A 7,640-nucleotide genomic window follows, 5' to 3' on the forward strand; every position below is an offset into this window, starting at 1 on the left:
GTGGGTGGGGGGGGGCGGGGATTAAGTGCACATCTCTTATCTCGCGAACACATTCTCAGGTGTCAAAAGTTTTACCTCCCTGATATATAGATAGATAGATAGCTAGCATGGGTGAGAAACAGAGAGAAATGGGAAATCTTGCCATTACAAAAGAACAACCAGTTGGACAGGACTACCAACCGTAAAATTAGTCTTCAAAGAGGTCAGTGGCACTTCATGGAACACATGAATATACATATCGCTATAAAAACATCCATAACCATCCATAAATCTGGTTTTGAACAATTTGTCTGAGAACAGAACTGGAATTCCATTATGTGGGTTTTTGCATATGTGTGTGGGAGGTGACCATCTGAGAGGAGATATTATGATATTAAACACCTCTAAAAAAGCTAATTTATGTTAAGATGAGTGACTGGGTGCTGCTGCGTGTAGTGCACTCATGCAGGTGTTAGTTTGGGAGAACGCATGTGATTGACGCTTTCAATTGGGCAATGACGCTCAGCTCATCTTCGTTTTGAAGCGCTTGTCATCATCAACAGCATCAGTGAATTCTCTGTATTGTTTATCATTTAGCCTGAAAATCACACAGATATCAAGTGTACTGTAGATTAAAATATATACACAATCATGTTTAATGCTCTCCCTCATACAGAAGCGTCACACACTATATTGCAGATGAAAAGACATAAGAATGTGACATAAGAATGTGTAAATAAACTAGTTTTTACACTTCCTGAAGAAAATGGCAGGGGTGCTCCCATTGCCTTAGCACATTTCTATGCAGATGTTAGCAAAGGAGTCAAGTGGTTAGCATGAACCCTTGACTAGCTCTGTATACACTAGAGCAGTGGTTCCCAACCCTGGTCCTTCAGGCACCCCAACACTGCACATTTTGCATGTCTCCTTTCTCTGATACACCAATTTCAGGTCTTAAAGTCTCTACTAATGAGCTGATGACCTGAATCAGGTGTGTTTGATTAAGGAGACATGCAAAACGTACAGTGTTCGGGTGCCTCCAGGACCAGGGTTGGGAACCACTGCACTAGAGTACAAACGTTTGGGGCCAGTAAGGTATTATATTTGTTTCTGAAATAAATTAATACTTTTATTCACCAAAGACTCGTTAAATTGATCAAAAGTGACAGTAAAGACATTTCAGTCAGGACCACTTCTGAGATAGAATATATTGAGAATTATTTGGATTTGAAAACAGGCTTCGCCTCTGAGGGGCTCAGCTGCCATACTAGACAGTCTGAGAGCCTCCTTGAGGCATAAAACCTCCACGAAAAAAAAAAAAAACAGATATTTCTTAGCTGCATATACATTTTACAGAAAATGAGACATAGACAATTGCAAATAGAGACAGATTAAACAATAACAGCTCAGTCAAGACGATTTCCTAAACAGATCTGAATGCTCTATTGTCAAGATGCTAGGAGGAGAATGGGTGGAGGTGGATGCAGATGTCTGTGCAACAATTTCACAAAAACATTAAGCAATACATCTGTTTTCAACATGGATAATAAAAATAAATGTTACTTGAGAATGATTTATGAAAGATCATGTGCCACTGAAGTCTGGAGTAATGGCTCCATCATAGGAATACATTTTCAGACCAGACAAGATAGCCTTTGTTGCCCTCATGTATTGATGAGCCTTCGGCACCCAATACCCTATTGCTGGTTTTTGGTTTGTCCCTCAGACCACTGTTGGTAAATTCTTACCACTGCTAAAAGGAGGCAACCCACAAACAAGCTCTGCTGTTTCAGAGATACTCTGACCCAGTCGCCTTGCTTTAATAATTTGCCATTTGACAAAGTTGCTCAGATCTTCATTCCTGCCCATTTCTACTGCATCCAACACACTGATTACGAGAACTGTTTGTTTGCTTACTACTCTAATCTACCCAGACTTTAAAGACATTCACATCACCTGTGACTGGTCATAATGTTTTGGCTCACACACACACACACACATATATGTATATGTATATATATATATAAGTAGAAAGAAGAGTTATTTTAAATTGTAATTCTTTCAAAAACTTTTAAAAACCCAAACTTTTGAACAGTACATATACAATTCCATTATATTGTAGTAATTTGATTAGATTAGATATAAGCCATATGTGGCTTATTCAGTACCGGTTAAGCAACTACCATTGAGATGCAAACAACACACCTCTTTAGTTGTTAGGCTGTTGTTATTAGCTAAAGAGTTCACAAGCTATTAGACTGAGGTTATCTTCTCTCTTCCAAAAATACAATCCAAACACCTGCATTGTTGTAATTCTCTCTATCTTTTGCTTTCTCTCACTTTCTGACAAACATATAGACTCTCTCCTTCTCTGTAAATCTCTTTCTCACAGTATCTTTGCCTTATAACACTGTCTGGAGCAACATAAACACACACGTACACATACACACTCACAGAGTGGCTATGGAGTGATGGCAGCCTGCACTATGACCATATGGGCGTCATAACTCAAGCCTCGGATTGGCGTAGAAACCATCTGCCCTACAGCAGGGGAGGGATGAAACTGTAATACAAACAGAGACACACACATTTACCGATGAGTCCTACAGCATTGCTGCCTCCTCCTCTGCTGTAAGACATCAGATCGAAATATCTGGATACAGCATAACCAAAAAGAATGGAGGTAAATGTGCTTTTCCATAATCTATTCAGTCCACTAAAAGACTAGCAATGTCACATACTCTGCTTTTAATTTATGATTGTTTTACGTGCTAAATTATTCCAGACTGTATTCATCCTTTTATCCTATAATCAAACAATTCATACACTAAAGCAAACAAACGAACGAACGAACGAACAAATTGATGAAATATAAATGGTTTTGTTACTAAATGAAAACATTTACTTTCTAATTATTTTTATTGTGATAAGTTTAGTTTTATCTATATTCACATTATGTATCATTTTGTGATATTATCCTACAACCCCAATTCCAGATAAGTAGGGACGTTTTGTGAAATGCCATAAAATCAAGAATATGTTATTTGTTTATTATTTTTTAACCTTTGTTTAATTTACTAAAGAACAAAGAAAAAACAAATCCAAAGTTTTCACTGACCAACTTAATTTGATTTTGTAAATATAAACAAATTTTGATTTTGATGGCTGCAACACACTCCAAAAGAGTTGGGACAGAGGCATGTTTAACACTGTCACATCAAATTTCATTGTAATGAGCAAAATTTTGGTCCAATCTCGCTTGATACAAGACTTCAGATGCTCAGCAGTCTGTGATCGTCATTGTCTGATTCTCAGTTTCATGACTGGCCATACATTTTCAATAAGAGACAGATCTGGACTGCAGGCAGACCAGTCTAGCACATTCACTCTGTGTCTACGAAACCACACTGTTGTAGCACATGCAGAATGAGATCTGACATTGTCTTGATCTAATAACCATGGAATTCCCATGAAAGATGTCATCTTGATGGCAGTATATGTCTCTGTACAATTCCAGTATATGCCTCCATGTCAATGGTACCTTCACACATATGCCAGTCATCCATGCTGTTAGCTCTGCTGCACCCCCATACCATGACAGATGTTTGCTTTTGCATCTGTCACTGATGAAAGTCTGGATGGCCCCTATGGTCTTTAGGACTGAGAACTCAATGTTAATTTTTCCCAGAAACAAGCTGAAACGTGGAATCATCTGACCACAGCACACACGCCGTGGTCAGATGAAAGGTGTTTACTAAAAACACAAGTGATGTAGGCGGAAGTACCGACCCAGTGTTTACAAAGCGAACGTGCAAAGAAAGTCAAACACACTTTACAAACAAGGTAAAACAATGATGTCGGACGATTTCGAAGTTGGAGGGGAAAATGAGATGAAGTTTTTCACCCTACCCTACCGTTTTGAACCGGAGTACACAGACGAAGAACTAACCACGCGACCTTTCCAACGTGATTACTGCGTGAAGTCGTAGACACGCATCACAGAGCTTGTGCAAAACTTAAAGAAATTCCCTAAATCTTTTCACATTTTTATGTACGGTAGTTGGTGAAAGACCTCATTTCTTTGTGGTTTTGCATTGAGAAATGTGATTTTTGATTTGCTTGACACCTCTCTCATGAAATTTGGCACAAAGTGATGAGCCATGACCCAGCTTTACTTGCAAAGACCGAGATGTTAATTTTATACCCAAACATGATACCCTCTAATTTGGCCTCTGTCCCAACTTTTTTTGGAGCCATCAAAATCAAAATTTGTTTATATTTACAAAATGCATTTAAGTTGGCCAGTGAAAACGTTGGAAATCTTATTTTGTATTTTTTTGTACTTTTTTTTTCAATTAAATTCAGTTAAAAAGTTAAAGATTCTTTTTTTTTTTTTTTTGAAACTAAAAAAGTAATAATTTCTAATTATTTTATATTGTGATAAATATATATTTATATTTACTGTATTTATCTTTCTGTGACATTGTCCTTGTATGGATGAAAGAATAAATTAATCAATAATACTTACTTCTGTTATTGTAATTTCTAATTATTTATATTGTGCTAAATCATGGCAGCTTTTTATTTAAATTTTTTTTTTACCTTATATCCTATTATCAAATAATTCACACTTTTTTTTGTTAATAAATTAACACATTTAAATACTATTTATTTCATGTTGCGACTAAATCATGCCAGACTGTATTTAACCTTTCAATTTGTGTCTCACTTATGTATGTTATGGTTGTTCTGATTTATGCACAATTTCCATATGGCTTGAGCTTATTGTTTAAAGAATTTCTGATCTTTAAGCACTTGTTTTTGTTTTCATATTGCACAATAAACTGCACAGTGAATCCATTAGTGACTAAAGCCTTAATCAAAACTGATCAGGCTGCCCTGAAGGTTTCCTAGCAACCACTTAGATTGATAACTGTGGTGCAGTTGTTTTTGTTTTAATGTAGGACTAGGGATATGCCGGTATCAAATTTTCATGTTGCGATTAGTTGCTAATGCTTTTATCACGGTATACGGTATTATCACATTTAAACACGATTCAGAAACAGAAAGTAGAGCAGCTGCTTTGTTTACAGGGTTTCATTTAAATTAATAATTATTAATTATTATTATTTCTGCAGTTTAGCGCCATCTGCTGTCAGAGAGTGAAAGTGCGCTTTCATCCAGAGCATCTCTCACATGTTCCGCCATGTGCTTCTCGTCCGTGCTTATTTACATCAGTGCACACAAGTGTCTTTCACGCAGCATACAGCGGTGTTGTGCATTTTGACCAGTTGATGGGAAAAGTATTCTTAAAATGCATTCAAAATTCTGAATAACTTGTAATATATAATTATTCACGGTATTTAGAAGAGCCCACGATAACAATATCGTGCATATTCATTACCGTGATATATCGCATTACCGAATACCGACACAAGTCTATGTAGGACTAAAGAGAGAATGAAAGAGAAGAGAGCGGGAGAGGCAGAGAGAAAAGAGAGAAAGCAAGAGATAGGAATTAGTGAGCTTAAAGGGCATTATGTCAGTATTCAGAGGATTTAACAATTTAGGCGGGATTATGGCCCTATCGCTTTGATGGAGGAAGGACGGGGCCTTTAGTCCGAGGATGACCATTATTGTTCCTTTCTAGTGTGGGTGGCGGAAATGGGAAACCTGGCCGGTCGTTTATGAACTTCAAGGTTGTGCACAAAGGTGTGATTCTATAAAAAGTCAATGTTCCATATGAAACCAAAATGATCTACATTAATTTCAGCATGGAATTGTATATATATATATATATATATTTGCATTCAGCAGTAGCATAGCATGATTTGCAGTCACCTTCTTTCATTTCAAACATCAAACATTCACTTGTTTCCAGGAGCAGCTTTCGCCCCTGCCTTGACATTTTATGTCCATGGCAGATATAGGCTGACCCTTATTGAGTAGAGTGTCTGAATGTTGAGGTAAATAGGTGAATAAAAGTGCAGAGAAGAACCAGTCTGCATTGATCCACTGGGTGGAGAAGGCTTCACCTCAATCAGTGTGTTCGTCACCCCACCCCCCTGTGCTCTGGTGCAAAACTACTGAGCTACCTATAGATGCAGCATTACGCATATTAGTTGCGCCCCCAAGGCAAATGCTGTTTTAAAATGTAAGAATTCTAAAGCAGCATCACATATCAATGTTTCAAAGTTTGGGGTTGGTAAATTTTGTTTTTGAAAATAGTCACTTATGTGCATCAAGGCTGCATCTATGTTGATCCAAAATAGAGTAAAACAGTAATATTGTGAAATTATTACAAATCATTTTTTTTAATTATTGTAATATATTTAAAAATGTTAAAATAATTGAATTTCCATGATAGAAAAGCTGACTTTTCAGCAGCCATTACTCCAGTCTTCAGTGCCACATGATCCTTCTGTTTATAGTCCAAATGATGGAGAAAATCCAAAAATGATTCAAAACACAAAAGGTTTAATAAACAAAAACTCAGGTAATCCACAGATGACAACACAATGTAACAGTGTGCAAAACACAACAATACCCAACAATGAAATTAAAGGAATTGAAGGGCTTAAATGCACAAGACAACAAACGGAATATAAACAGGTGTGATCAAATGAATGAGTAACCAAGGTAACTATCTGGCCATGGGAAAATGAGAACAAAGGAAACAGGAAAGAAAGATGACAAACTAAATGTCCTTGAAAACAAAACCAAAACAGACTGAACTAAACATAATCGTTACACCTTCAGAAATCATTCTAATATGATGATTTGGTGCTCTAGAAACATAACAATTGAAAATGGTTGTGCTGCTTAATATTTTAAAGGAACTTTTTATTATTTATTTATTTAGTTATTTATTTCTTTGTTTGTTTTAATTTTTTATATTAACGGAGATATATAATACTTTTCTCAGGATTATTTGATGAATAGAAGGTTTAAAATGTCAAAATAACAGCATTTATGTGAAATATATTTTATTTATTTATTTATTTATTTATGTGTAACACTATAAATGTCTTCACTGTTGCTTTTGTTTTATCAATTTAATGCATTATTTCTGAATAAAAAATATTAATTTTCAGTGTAGACTTCAAGGAGAAGTTATCCCACACTGTGATGAGGAAAAGTGAATGATTATAAATAGCCTTTCTTGTTCTAAATACTAAAACAATCCTCAATACTAAAAATACTGTACAATTAATAACTAAACTATATATTGCTAAAATTTGTTAAGTGTGATTAAGTTCATTCCACTTTTATTGAGCAGTAGGGAGCTGACAAGGCTTTGGAACTGACTTGGCTGTGAGGATTGAAAACGACCGAGAATGTGTGTCACTATCGTCCCGCCCTCCATATGTTTCTTTCTTAAAGGGGTCATATGATGCTTTTTTAAAGATCATTATTTTGTGTATTTGGTGTAACAGAATATGCTGACATGCTTTAATGTTCAAAAAACACATTATTTTTCAAATACTGTACATTATTGTAGGTGAGATATAAATAACTCCATGTGTTTATATTGTAACCAGGGCCGTTTCTGAGCATAAGGGTTCCTCAGCAAAGTCCTACACTCTAAAAAAAAAGGTTCTTCAGCGGTTCTTTGGAGTGGTTAAGGTGCTATATAGCACCACTACCGTATAAGAACCTGT

General features: G+C 36.0%; 1 long non-coding RNA gene across 1 annotated transcript in view; it reads left to right on the forward strand.

Moving 5' to 3' along the window:
• Positions 1-6,273, forward strand: part of LOC107681558 (uncharacterized) — a 26,237-nt gene extending 19,964 nt beyond the window's left edge. The window contains exon 3 of the long non-coding RNA XR_001633270.1: positions 6,208-6,273. This is a non-coding gene — a long non-coding RNA (uncharacterized LOC107681558). The remainder of the gene's footprint in view (positions 1-6,207) is intronic.
• The last annotated feature ends 1,367 nt before the right edge of the window (positions 6,274-7,640 follow it).

The sequence above is a fragment of the Sinocyclocheilus anshuiensis genome, unplaced genomic scaffold (assembly GCF_001515605.1).
Source record: "Sinocyclocheilus anshuiensis isolate Anshui unplaced genomic scaffold, SAMN03320099.WGS_v1.1 scaffold1648, whole genome shotgun sequence".
Classification (NCBI taxonomy): Eukaryota; Metazoa; Chordata; class Actinopteri; order Cypriniformes; family Cyprinidae; genus Sinocyclocheilus; species Sinocyclocheilus anshuiensis.